Below are 15,449 nucleotides of genomic sequence, written 5' to 3' on the forward strand. Positions count from 1 at the left end.
CAGATAAAAGAAAGAAAATAACTTACATAATATGTAAAACAGTCAAGCTAGCACCTGACACATAGGAAGGATTCAATAAATATTAGCTGCTATAGTAATGAAAAAAAGTGGGCAGAAGAAAGAAGAAAATGGGGCAAGGAGGAGTGCATGATTGAGAGAGGAGAAAAGTCAGAAGGAAAAAAAGGAGAAAAAAGAAGTAGTATTAACTGTGACTATTGCCATTCGAATTCAGTTTTCATTTAACTATCATTTATTTTTTGCTTGCCATTTTTTAATGTTTTATAGTGATAATAAATGTTATATACTATTTATGTATGTTTGTTTAAAATCTTTAGAAACTAATAAGAAGATCAACTTACTTATTTCAAAGTTTATTATATCCCATTAAAAGTTCATTATCATAAGCTATAAGTGCAGTTTTGTACATACTTCATTTAATTAAGTTTTGAAATCTATGCAGATGAGATAAAGGGAAGAATGTGCATTTGACAAATGCTTCACAGAGAAGATGAAGTTCTAAATGATATGAAAGAATAAGGTATAGCATGAAGGACCATCTTTGTTGCATAGCTCCAAGGGAACCATTTACATTTGTAAAGAGTAATTTTTTGGAGTTGTGCACTGCTATGCTCCATCTGAAATCAAAATTCTCTTACTTTTTTTTTGGCCTAACCCTTATGATTCTTCTTAGTATTAATTTTTATTGAGAGATGGCTTAAAAACAATAATATATATCCATCTCAAGTGCATATTTTGATGAGTTTTGATAAATGTATATAGCCCTATAACTACCGCCACATCATGATATGGAAGAGTTTCCTTATTTTAAACAGTGCCCTTTTTAGTCAACATCTCTGTTCCTACTACCATTGCCAGCATATCATTGATCTACCACTTTCTGACAAAATCCAGATATTTTTTAAAATTATGTTAAAAATTACAGAAATTAGTTTATTCTTAGGAAGAGGCAAAACAATGTTAAATGACTCAAATTTGAAATGATTAGTCATATACATATACTCATATTCTAGGTTAGTTGACATAATAAAATGTCATGGCATATGCATGTCATGGCAAAAAAATGACTAAAGACATGACCCTCAATAGGATTTTATTTATATCTTTTTGTATTTTCTTTTCTTACTCTTCATTATTTTTATTTTTCTTATGTCTTTCTCCTTTCTCTCTTTTGTTTATACTTGCTCTCCTCTCTATTTAAAGAGACCCCATTTTTTTCTAAGGCAATATTGAGGGTGACTATAAACCAAGCCTAATTGAAGCAATAAGAGTTACAATGAGATCCGACTCTGGTCAATCCATGGGCTTATTATTGAAAGCAATTCCGTTAAACTGGTTTCTTTTTTAACTATAACTGTTGTTTGTGCAATGCAATGACTTTATGCTTTTATTTAGTAATAAATGATAATCTCTAAACTTTTATAAGTCTATTGACACAGTTCTTGTTACTTTAAGTTATGGCCAAGGTGTTTCCAGTCATTCTTTTTCACTCAGACCGAAGTGTTCAGTCACAGTTGTATAAACAGAATTCTGCTCATTCAGAGGAAGAATGAATACTTTTAGAATACTGTTTCTGCTTTAGAGCCACTGTTCTACACTATCTGTTCTCCTTGGTATTTTTAATCCTTTTATTCATTTTGTATCATTATATTTCAAGCTTATGTATTACATAAAACACTAGCGATACATGGTTGAACTAGCCATCGTCTTACAAGTGCATGATGTGCTAATGGTAAGTGTTTAGATTAGAACATATTTTGTAGCTTTGCATATAATGCTTTCATTTCCAATATGTAAAGTCTATTCTAGGCACTTCACATTTGTTATCTTACTGCCTCCTCACAATCAATCAAGAAGATGAGTATTACCATCTCCTTTTCACAGATCAGGAAAATGAGGCATAGCAACAATATACAACTTATAAAAATTTATATATCTTCAAACCTGTTTTTGTATCACTGTGATAAACACACTTTTTCCACCATGGCTAATCGTATTCATATATATCAGAAGAATGTTACTTGATTAACTTTAAGCCATGATAGAAGTTTTCATCTTATTATGTGAACAGTAGATAATATAGAAAACAATACATAAAATTCAAACTAATAATATGAGGAAAAAAGCAACAAGATAATATAAATGATAAGGTACTATTTTATGTTTCTCCTTTTTTCTAAAAGATTGATTTTGTAAATCTGCCCCCAAAAGCAAGATTTTTTCTCTGTCAGAACCTGAAGAAGTTTCATAAAGAGGTAATATAAAATAAATACAGAGTAATATCTGTGCTATCATGGTGTATTATTTTGAGAAAATAAATGCATTATTTACCTTGACAATGTCATCTGCAGCAGCCTTCCAGGGATAAATAATTATTCACATGGCTATTTGCCTCCTGGAACATTTTAACCCTATCTGTGTGATTTGTTTTCATTATTAATAGACCATTATCAAAATGGACTATTGCCTTAGCAATGTGTTTTCACAAACATTTCAAATTCTTTTCTAGAGAACATATATGATTTTATTATATATTTTTGTGTGTGTATATATATATATAAACGCACACACATAGATATAAACATATATATTGAAAACCTTTTTTGAAACATACATATCTAGAAAAGTGCAAACTTTTAAGTGAATGACAGTAAATTTTTACAGTGAACATATCTCTCTAAGTAAGTATAAACATAATAGGAAAGAAAATATTACCAATATTTTAGGAAACTCTTTCGTACCTCTTCCTAGTTATCCTCAGTTTAACGCCCAAATAACAACTGGCTGACTTCTATTACTATAAATTAATTTTTACCATTTCTGAAATCTGTATAAATGGAATCATGCACGATATACTCTTTGTAGGTGACATCTTTTCTCAACATTATGCTAAAGAGACTCACCCATGTTGTCACGTATAATAATAGTTAATTCTCATTGACATATTTTATTATATTACATGAATATTCTGAAATACATTTGTCCATTTTACTGCTGATGGACGTTTGTATAGTTTTCAACTTTTGACTATTGCAAAGAGAGCTCCTATAAACAATATAATGTATATCTTTTGTTGCCACATTCATATATTTTTTGAGTATGAAATTAGGATTGTAGCTGTTGGGTCATAAGGTAATCATAGGGTAAGTATATATTCAGCTTCAGTTTATACCGACAGTTTTCAAAGTGCTTGTGCCAATTTGCTAAACATTAAATGTTATATAAGAGTTGTGCTTGTTCTGCATTCTTCCCAAATCTTGAAATAATGTTTTAGACATTTTATTCAATATGGTGATCATGCATTTGCCTGATAAGAAGTACTGTTGATCACTGTTTCATATGGTATTGGTCATTTGGATATCCTTTTGTGTGGAATGGCTGTACAAATATTTTTGCCTTTAAATATTAGATTGAATATCATTTTCTTGTTAATTTCAGGAGTTTTATGAACACGTTTACTGTAAATGTTACTGCAGCATAATTGACACAAATTGATCTATACATATTTGAAGTGTGCAAGTTGATTAGTTTTGACATATGTATATACTCATGAAACCATCAAGACAATCAAGATAATGAACTCATCTGTTACCCACAAAAGGTTCCTTATGACCCTTGGCTATTCCTAAGCTTTACCACCCCTTTTTCTAGTCTCCAGGTCACTATAAATTAATTTACATTTTTAGAATTTTATATGAATTAAATCATACAGGAAAAAAGACACAGATGTAGAGAATGGACTTGAGGACATGGGGAGTGGGAAGGGTAAGCTGGAATGAAGAGCGTGGCATGGACATCTATACACTACCAAATGTAAAATAGATAGCTAGTGGGAAGCAGCCGCATAGCACAGGGAGATCATCTTGGTGCTTTGTGACCACCTAGAGGGGTGGGATAGGGAGGGTGGGAGGGAGGTAGATGCAAGAGGGAGGAGATGTGAGGATATATGTATATGTGTAGCTGATTCACTTTGTTATAAAGCAGAAACCAGCACACCATTGTAAAGCAATTGTACTCCAATAAAGATGTTAAAAAAAAAATCATACAGTATGGACTCATTCTGTTTTGTTTCTTTCATTCAGCATAATTACTTAGAGATTGCTCTATATCATTGTATATATCAGTGGGTCATTGCTTTTGGGAGCTGTTGTTTACTGAATATAGAATTTTGGTTTTGCAAGTTGAAAAAGTTCTGGAGATGGTTGTACAATAGTGTGAATATACTTAATGCTATCAAACTGTACTTAGAAATGGTTAAGATAGTAAATTTTATGTTATGCATTTTTAACATAATAAAAAAATAATTAACCCTTTTGTTTTTAGCTTAAACAATTGGTGAATTTTACTAATAATAATTTTTTAAAAACTGGAGAAAGGCAAGAATTGCAAAGACATGGTAGAATCAATGTTCTGGCCATGTTTGAATTTAAAAATGCCTGTTAGAGAGTGAGGAATTGAGATCCATAAGCAGATGGAGAGTCACATTTGGAGTTCAGTGGAAAAGGTCAGGCTGCAGAAATAAATTTGGTAGTCAAAAGGATATAGATAATAATTAAAGCCATGGACCTGAATGAGAACACCTACAGGAAAAGTATAGACTGAGAAGAGAACAGAGTTCAGGACCAACCAAATAGTATTATTCAGGCAAAGGAGGAGAAGCCAGCAAATGAACCTAAGTTGGAAGGCCTGCAAACGATGATAAACATCACAAGCATATGACATCACTAAAGCCAAGAGAAAACAATGTTTCAGGAAGAAATTAGTTAATTGAGTTCAAAAACTATTGAGTGATAAGGTAAGATGAAATTTATTTTAGTGGCTTGAGAGTATGGGCTAAGTGTTAGCTGAGAAGGAACTAAAAAGTGAGAAAGATCTTTTGAGATATTTTCAAATGAAGAAATATATTGACACGAGAGAGTTCAATTCAAATATATTGAATTAAAGAGATGCATTGTTGGTGGGAGGGTTTTATCCTTAAATACAGGGAAATGTTAAAACAGGATTTTAAATTATGGGAATGATTTAATGCAGAGGGGGTAAATGATGTGAATGAGAGAGATTAGCATGAGAAAATTCTTTGAACACCTACAAGCGTTCATGGGTAAAGTTCAAAGGAGTTTGGTAGATTGGTAGGGTGGATTAGGAGAGTTGGGAACTCCTATATAGTGGCTACTATTTTCTCAGTGAGGAAAATTTAAAGCAATCCCGTCCACTGTAATTAAGATTGAAAATAACATAAAGAAAGGGAAAATACTTAACCTTGTTCACTATTGTACCCTAAGAACTTAAATAATCTGTTACCTAGTAGATATTTAATAGGTAATTCTTAAATTTAAAAAAAATGTTTAAAGTTAAATCACAAGGAATTATCTTTTCAAAATTCATTTGCTAATCATTTCCAAAATCATTAGGCCTAGGAAGAGACCTTTTGTTTCTTCAGTCTATTACAGCTGCATATACATTATAATAATTCTCTAAATGTTTATTCCCTCTTTCAAATCAGCAAACTAAAGCACATAAACTTTTTTTGTCTCATTAAATCTTTTTTTTTAGATTGAAGTATATTTGGCTTATATTAGTTTCAGGTGTACAACATAGAGATATGATTTTTTTTTTTTTTTTTTTTTGTGGTACACGGGCCTCTCACTGTTGTGGCCTCTCCCGTTGCGGAGCACAGGCTCCGGACGCGCAGGCTCAGCGGCCATGGCTCATGGACCCAGCCGCTCTGCGTCATGTGGGATCTTCCGGGACCAGAGCATGAACCCGTGTCCCCTGCATCGGCAGGCGGACTCTCAACCACTGCGCCGCCAGGGAAGCCCATGATTTGATATTTTTATAGACTATACTCCATATAAAGTTATTATAAAATATTGGCTATTTTCCCTGTGCTGTACATTACATCTTTGTAACATTTATATTATACCTAGTAGTTTGTACCTCTTATTCCCCTTCACCTATTTTCCCCATTCTCTCCCCCTCCCACACTTCTGCCCTCCGGTAACCACTAGTTTGTTCTCTGTATCTGTGAATCTGTTTCTGTTTTGTTGTATTTGTTCTTCTGTTTTATTTTTTAGATTCCACACGTAAGTGAAAGCATACAATATTTGTCTTCCTCTGATTTATTTCACTAAGCATAATACTATCCAGGTCCATCTATTTTGTTTCACATTGCAAAATTTTATTCTTTTTATGGGAAGTAATATTCCATTGTGTATATACACATCTTCCTTATTCATCCATCTGTTTCTTTAGATTGCTTTCATATCTTAGCTATTTTAAATAATGCTACTATGAACATTGGCGTGCATATAAATTTTTGAATAGTGTCACCTCACACTTGTCAGAAAGGCTATTGTCAGAAACACAAGAAATAGCAAGTGTTGGCAGGGATATGGAGAAAAGGGAACCCTTGTAATACTGTTTGTGGGAATGTACGTTGGTTCAACCACTATGAAAAACAGTGTGGAGATTCCTCAAAAAATTGAGAAGAGGACTACTATATGATTCAGGAATTCCATTCGAAAGAAATTGAAAACACAAACTTTTCTTTTAATCTTGGAAATACTGTTTTAGAAGAAGTGATTTAAGACCTAGTTGAACAACATCAGAAGAGCCTACCGTTAAGTATTTACTACAGTAATTTGTCAAATCATTTCTCTTTTATGAGCCTTATTTTTCTCATGTGTAAAATGGAGAGCCTTAATGCCCTCTTCACTATTCTGATGAAAGAATTAAATAAGAATGTGTTAGTGGGAAATTTTATAAAGACAAATGTTATATAATAAGGGAGATAACAGTTCACTGATACTAACTTTAAAAAAAAAAGAAAAACAACAGTGTGAAGCGCTTCCTCCTCCACACTGTCTCTCTAAGTAACATAATGAGAATATGAGTCATCTGTGTTCTTGGAAGAGTAGTATATGTATATCCGTCTGTAGTATTTGGAATCATAATTAAAATTTTTAAATGGCACTGATATCTACAGATAAAAATAAGGAATATTCTGCTTTCAAGGCTTTAAGTTCTTTAAATTTAGTTAAAGATGTTACTTTTAAAGGCTCAGCAATACATAGAATTTTACACTTGTAGAATATCTAGATTTTTACTTCTAGGAAATATAAATTGTCATAATTCATATTTTTAGAGATTTATACAATCATAATTTGTATAGTCATAAATTGTTTTGATATACTTGAATAATTTGTATGATGAAAACTGAACTATCAAATATAAAAATGCAAAATAGCCCCACAACCTTCTATACAGTTAATTCATATTTTTCAAATGCTGGCACTGCTGATAACTATTAACAAGGCTTCATACACTTGGGAAGCAAGGCAAAGATCACATACTCATATGGTTGTAACATCAATGTATGCTCAGATCATTGTTAGAAATGATATAGTTTGAGATTGTTTTTCATTGAAGCTTATTTTTTGATCTAGTGTTCACTTTTTCTTGATAATAAATATGCCTCTCACAGTTATAATCAGTTAATGCTCTCATGAACATTATATGTTTAAAAATAAGAAAAAAGTCCAGCTGTGTAACCCTTCATTGCTCCCATAAAAATTAAAGGATATGATTGTGTTTGGGCCCCTCTGAAGGTTTGGGAAGAGGAACAGTGGAATACAAGACTTAGAAATCCAACATAGTTGGTCTCAGACTCTAGGGTATGTTGTAGACATTACTGATGTGGTTTCTGTGCAAAGTAGAGATGTGGAGTGGTCACCTGACTTTTATCAAATAGGAATGAAAGAGATCTAATAATACTGATCTCTCATTAGCGTATAAATAAGGGACTGAATATTGTCAAATTTCAAAATGAAGACACAATAGATGCCAAGTAAATTGTATTTATCTATGTCATCTGATTTAAAATGCTTTTTAAAAAACCTTGAACCACACTTTCAGAACCCAAATGTGTAGTAGTAGAACTGACACTCACAAATTCATGGTTCCTTTAAAGATACTAATCTCAGCAATGAATAGAGAAAATCAAACAGCAAATATTGAAAGCAGAAATGTAATTGGCCTGTTTGGAAAAAGTTTACTAGGGTAACAGTGACTAGATTCAACATGCAAGTGCCATCATGATGAATGTTTACAACACTTTTTTAAGAGCCAATTATACTGTTTTTTGTGCAGGGACTGGAGATCAGCCAGATCAGTTGTTTGCACAAAGCCACTTTGGGTCTGTCTTTTCAAACAAAAGCTGCAGAAAATGTTATAGCAAGGTTGAAGCTTTATTCCCCTCTGGTAAGAGAACCTTTCTTTTTCTTTGCTATAGTGAGAGTTTGATAAGAAATCCTTTTAAACCATAATGCGGTCAGGGAGAAGAGAAGCTGTTCTATGTAACAAGTCATAAAATGCTTTCTTTTCTTTTGAACTGTTTTTTTCATGATGCTTTTTGCCTGTACGTTATAATGAAATAAAACTGAAACACTAAGTCATACTGTACATGTTAAATTTGTACTGGAGGTAGGGGAGTCTTAATGTACTCTTCTGGAGAATGAAATGTGGTGTTATTTTATGTTTTATACTCTAGATCTCCTGGTCAGGACAAAAGGAAAAAAGTCAGTATTCTGACACCATGGCTGAGAGTGAATCCATGTGTTTAAGTTTTCCCCTGACCAGTGATGTTATTAATGCCCAGCAGCTCACCACCATAAAGCTTCAAGAACCCAACCAAATTTGCCCTCTGGGTTTACTTGCAGGCATTTCAGACCACTCTAGCTTCCTTTCATTTTAAAAATTGGAAAAGCTGGGGATAGCAATTCTGGGTGAGTTTGTCTGCATGCAGTTCTCAATAATATAACTTTACGTATATATACAAAATACAAGATTTTGTTTTTCACAATTTCTTCGATCTGTAATATGCTTCAATATTTCATACTCTTCATTTTCCTGGTAAACATTTGTTCAGAAAATGATGATGTAAATATCAAAAACTTTATAACCAATCACCTGCCTTGAATGCTAAATCTGTGTTTTGAGGTGAACTTGTCTGTAGTTTTCAGTAGCTGAATTACATGTGTGATTTTATATATATATAGTCCATAAAATTTTAATATGAATTTTTTTAGGAATTTATCCCAGAGTAGTATTCCCAGCTTCAAAGGTATAAGCAGCTGGCAATGTCACTCTAATAAGTCACTAATAAATATTCATGTTCATTTGATCATTTTAATAAGCATTTATTGACTCTCTACCTTGCTAGATATTTCAATAAGAAGAAATATGCAGCTTATAAAATAAATGTAATGTATAATATCTGCTACTATTTAAAGATGATTCAACACATGTACTTGAAAATAATTTGTATTGAGGTTGTAGCTAAGGAAAAATAGGTAAAAGTATCTTACACACAGAGTCAAGAACAGTCAGGTACAACAATAAATGCAATGAGAATTAATTTTTCAGATTAAAAACTAATTCCACCCTTTAATACAGGAGCCTGAAAAACCGTTGCAATGCCATTTTTCCCTTTTACCCTCTTTTAAATTATGCATACATTTAATACAACCCATTTTAAGTACTTGAGCTGTGTATGTTGTACTGAAGGAAATATAAAGAAAGCCCTGCCCCTGAAAGAGAGTCTGGTCTGAAGGTGAGCTCAGCCAAAAAAAAAAAAAAAAAAGAAATTATATCGCCATGAGTCCTTATAGTTAAAATAATAATAATGATAATGATAACAATAATAATAATTCAGTTAACATTCTGTGGCTTCTTCCCTCTTAAAGACCGTATATTGTCCTTAGGCACCTGCAGCAGGCAACAACAACAGCACTAAGTCCCAATTCATTTAGTTTCCTCCTTTCCCAATTTTGAAATAAATTTCAGATGGACAAGAGTTTCCTTCTAGGGAAAGAATCAGGTTTAATGGTATATATGTGTATATATATATATTTTTTTCTTTTCTTTTCATTATCACCTTTACCTTTAGAAAGTTTACTTTGTCATCACACACATACATACGCACACACACACTATTTCATGAGGAGGAAAGAAAGCAAGTAGAGCACATGTGCCCCCTGATGAGTATGGCACAGCAGGATACCCCCAATTTTTTTACCTTCAAGCCTTTACTTTTGCTATTTAGGCCAAGAACATAGTTTTTCTATTGTCTGGTATCCAGGTTTTATCTGTCCTTTATGGCTTAGAGTAGAGGCCACTTTGTATCATGATGTCTTCCCAGCATGCCTCATGCCCAGTCCAGGTAAAATTATCTCTTCCCCCTTTAAACATTCTTATCACTTTGTCATTGTGTGGAGAAAAAGCTGAAGTTTATGAACAGCATGCAAATGCCTTATTTCATAATCATAAAGACAATGAGACACTTTGTCACACATTCCCTCCTTCCAGACAATGTTTTCAAAGTCTGCTTTTTAAAATGTTACTTGTTAGAAAATTAATTTTTTAATTGCTTTTCAAATTTCCTTTGCCTTCTTTGCCCGCCTGCTTTTCTAACAGCTGGTAATCTTGCCTTCTGTTTCACTGAGAAAGTAGAAATCATCTGACAGGGTCCCCCCATGTTCTTTTGCCTCCAGATCTAAAAAGCTTACTTCAGCCTACACCCATCCCTCTCTTTCCACCTTTTATAGTGGGAGGAAACACCCAAACTTATATCAGGATTCAAACACTCCTCTACTTCTGACTTCTCAGGTATTCACCTCAGTCTGCCAAATCTTTTCTCCTAATCATCAGTTTTATTTTCTCCATAAAATCCTTCCCACTGGAAGTCTATGTTAACCATACATACCTTACAATCCGTGGCTGGGATGACACATTCCCCTGTAGATGCCATCCGTATTCTGCTATTGTCCACACACTTCTCAAAGAGTTTTTTGTTTTTTGTTTTCTAGACACCATTTCCATGACCCTGTCTACCTCCACTTCCTTCCAATCTTACTCTACCTTCATGAATCTTCCAAACCTTCTCAAGTAGCTATTTGACTTTCTTGTTGATAAATCCACTGGACACTTTTCAGTTCTCATCTTCCTTTCTCACCAGTATATAAAGGTTGACTATTCAGTCCTTTTGAAACACTTTAACCTTTACTTCCCTGATACCACATTCTCATGAATTTATTTGGTTTGTTTGATTTTCCTAGTTTTTGGTGGTTTCTTTCCTATTCTTTCTCTTTTACTGGACCATTTGTTTAAGAGTTGTACAAAACTCATATAAAAGAATGAAATTAGAACAGTCTCTAACACCATACACAAAATAAACTCAAAATGGATTAAAGATGTAAATGTAAGGCTAGACACTATAAAAGGAAAACATAGGCAGAATACTGTATGACATAAGTCACAGCAAGATCCTTTTTGACCCACCTCCTTGAGAAATGGAAATAAAACCAAAAATAAACAAATGGGACCTAATGAAACTTAAAAGCTTTTGCACAGCAAAGGAAAACATAAACAAGACGAAAATACCACACTCAGAATGGGAGAAAATATTTGCAAACGAAGCAACTGACAAAGGATTAATCTCCAAAATATACATGTAGCTTATGCAGCTCAATATCAAAAAAACAAACAACCCAATCCAAAAATGGGCAGAAGACCTAAATGGACATTTCTCCAAAGAAGATATACAGATTGCCAACAACCACTTGAAAGGATGCTCAACATTACTAATCATTAGAGAAATGCTAATCAAAACTACAATGAGTTATCACCTAACACTGGTCAGAATGGCTATCATCAAAAAATCTACAAACATTCAATGCTGGAGAGGGTGTGGAGAAAAGGGAACCCTCTTGCACTGTTGGTGGGAATGTAAATTGGTACAGCCACAATGGAGAACAGTATGAAGGTTCCTTAAAAAACTAAAAATAGAACTACCATATGACCCAGCAATCCCACTACTGGGCATATACCCTAAGAAAACCATAATTCAAAAAGAGTCATGCACCACAATGTTCATTGCAGCACTATTTACAATAGCCAGGACATGGAAGCAACCTAAGTGTCCATCGACAGATGAATGGATAAAGGAGATGTGGCACATACATACAATGGAATATTACTCAGCCATGAAAAGAAACGAAATTGAGTTATTTGTAGTGAGGTAGGTGGACCTAGAGTCTGTCATACAGAGTGAAGTAAGTCAGAAAGAGAAAAACAAATACCATATGCTAACACATATATATGGAATCTAAAAAAAAAAAATGGTTCTGAAGAACCTAGGGGCAGAACAGGAATAAAGATGCAGATGTAGAGAATAGACTTGAGGACACGGGGAGGGGGAAGGGGAAGGGGAAGCTGGGACGAAGTGAGAGAGTGGCATGGACATATATACACTACCAAATGTAAAATAGATAGCTAGTAGGAAGCAGCCGCATAGCACAGGGAGATCAGCCTGGTGCTTTGTGACCACCTAGAAGGGTAGGATAGGGAGGGTGGGAGGGAGATGCAAGAGGGAGGGGATATGGGGATATATGTATACATATAGCTGATTCACTTTGTTATACAGCAGAAACTTAACACAACATTGTAAAGCAATTATACTCCAATAAAGATGTTAAAAAAAAAGAATGGCACTTCTAAATTTTAAAAACTTATATATATCTATTATGACAACAAAAGGGGTTTAATTTGTGCCATGGAGAACCTTAGTGGTGCAAGTTTCTAAAAACAATACACCCACCACCTCCATGTTAGCTGATTTTTCTTTTCAATGTGACTTGCAGGAATAAACTATGGTCCAACATTAAAAAAAAGGAGTTCCACAAAACTCAGTATGGGCCTAATAATCCTCTCCCTATTTTCTCTCTCTCTCCCTCCCTCCCTTTCTCTATGATCTTCATTACTAACATTTAAACACATTTTTAAATGTCAGCAATCTTACAGCGAAGTGTACCAATAGCTAGATTCATCCTCTGATAAAATAGGGATATATTTGACAAGCATATTAGATTTTGGATCAGCTAATAAAATACCCTCTACCCTAAACAATATTTGATGAGATTCTACCATGTTTCTATTTTGATTTTTTCTATTTTACTACTGAATGTCACTGTCTTGTTTCATATATTCACTATTTCTTTAGCTATACCAATAAATGGAAATGGAGAAAGAGGAAATCATGTGAAGGGCATAGAATAAACATTTTTGTTATACTAAGATATTCTTACCTTTTGACAAAATAAGTAATAATAAGAGTCAACATATGACAAATGGTACAAATGTTGATGTAGTTATCTTTATTTTGAGGTCTGTGAGATTCAAACAAAGATTCACAGTAGAGAGTTTTTAATCAAATTGAAAAGAAATGTCTGAGAAAACGGTTTAAATATGGAAGTTATACCAATTAAACTGTTTTGGATTACAATAAATAGGGAGAAAAATTAATTGCTTCACCCATTATTCTGGAGAATATATTTCAAAATAGAGTTCACTTAAAAGCAAATATCACTTGCTTTTTTATATTAGTAATTATATAGTGGACCCCTTCAGATAGTATTTGAACATTTATCCAGGATAAAAAAATTAGAAATAAGACTAGAGATAATGCAGAAATGTTGAGAAATTATTGGAGAGGAGGATAATGACTTGTATTAGGTATCAAGTGTAATACATGTGTATGTATGACAATGTATCAGTGAAAAAAGGTTAATGTGCATGGTGTGTGTGTGTGTGTGTGTGTGTGTGTGTGTGTGTGTGTGTGTGTGTGTGTGTGTGTGTGTGTGTGTGTGTGTGTGTGTGTGTGTGTGTGTGTGTGTGTGTGTGTGTGTGTGTGTGTGTGTGTGTGTGTGTAAAATATACTTTGGTGCATAGATTGATATCTGTCCATCACAGACATGCTTCATTTTGCTTTGCTTTGACTTTTCTAGGTGTACTATTTCTGGTGTTAATTCAAATATGATAATTCTAACTTGCCCTGTCTCTTTAAAATCCAGATTATATTCTGGGAATTATAAAGAGTTTTTTTTCTATATTTCTTTCAAAGGTGCTTAGCCCCATATAACAGATTCTTAGCAGACAAATTTGTTATTATGTGCAATCCACTGGTAGATAAATTTAAAAGTTTGTTAGCACTTTTTTTTTTCTTTTTTTTTTCTTTTTGCGGTATGCGGGCCTCTCACTCTTGTGGCCTCTCCCGTTGCGGAGCACAGGCTCTGGATGCGCAGGCCCAGCGGCCATGGCTCACGGGCCCAGCCGCTCCGCGGCATATGGGATCCTCCCAGACCGGGGCACGAACCCGTATCCCCTGCATCGGCAGGCGGACTCAACCACTGCGCCACCAGGGAGGCCCCTGTTAGCACTTTTTATAGAGTCAGATGAGTACTATTCAGGAAGACACAACATAACTGATTTCTGTTCAATTGAGCTAAGCTGGGTCATGGAGACTGAGACAGATATTCTAATGTCTGGTAAGCAGCGGCATAGCACAGGGAGATCAGCTCAGTGCTTTGTGTCCACCTAGAGGGGTGGAATAGGGAGGGTGGGAGGGAGGGAGATGCAAGAGGGAAGAGATATGGGGACATATGTATATGTATAACTGATTCACTTAGTTATAAAGCAGAAACTAACACACTATTGTAAAGCAATTATACTCTAATAAAGATGTTAAAAAAAAAGAAACATTCCATATGCCCATCAATAGGTGAATGAATGAACAAATTATTTTTAAAAAAAGGGGGGGGGATTGCTGTTTTACACCACCAAGCTTCGGGTGGGCTAAAAAAAAAAAAAAGAAATATCTCTGATGCCAGGGAACATGAGATGATTTTTTTAAGAACACTTATAAGCTAACAAAAGGTCTCTAGGTGTGCATAAGTAGGCTTGGCTTAAAAAAATTTAAAGCAAATATACTCATTGATAACTCCCTCATTTCATTCATCTCTAATACCACCTCCTCAGAAAGATTGCTGTGGCTCCCCACTTCTATGGTCACTCTGTATAAACTTACCACACTTTCTCTTCATATAATTTATAATTACCTGATATTTTATTATTTTCTTGTTTCTTTTTGTCTCTTAGACTAAGGGAGACTAGATCTAACACTGTGTGGGAAGTGTGTGGTATCATCAGGAATAACGTTGTGATTACTATAGGTTGATAACCATGGCTACACTTTTTTGGGGGTGGTCTGTTACGTAATTATCGTGATGTGTAAAAAACACCCATAACATTATTTAGTTAACACTAATACTTTATGGCCAACACTAACGCATGCATATACAAACACACACACACACACACACAGAGTATATTAAGGAAGCCAATGACATTTACTTAGGAAAGTTAAAAAAAAAAAAGGAGAATTTGTTTTTTGTTTTCTTCTCATTAATTCACATATCTTTTTGTGAGAAAATACTCGAATTCATGACAAGAATACATAAACAATCCCTACAACTAACTTATGGAAATTGTTCTCATTCGTTACTTTTAATTCTTTAGGCAAGGCTAATTGTTAGGGC

The sequence above is a fragment of the Mesoplodon bidens genome, assembly GCF_964165515.1.
Source record: "Mesoplodon bidens genome assembly, chromosome: 11".
NCBI classification, from domain to species: Eukaryota; Metazoa; Chordata; class Mammalia; order Artiodactyla; family Ziphiidae; genus Mesoplodon; species Mesoplodon bidens.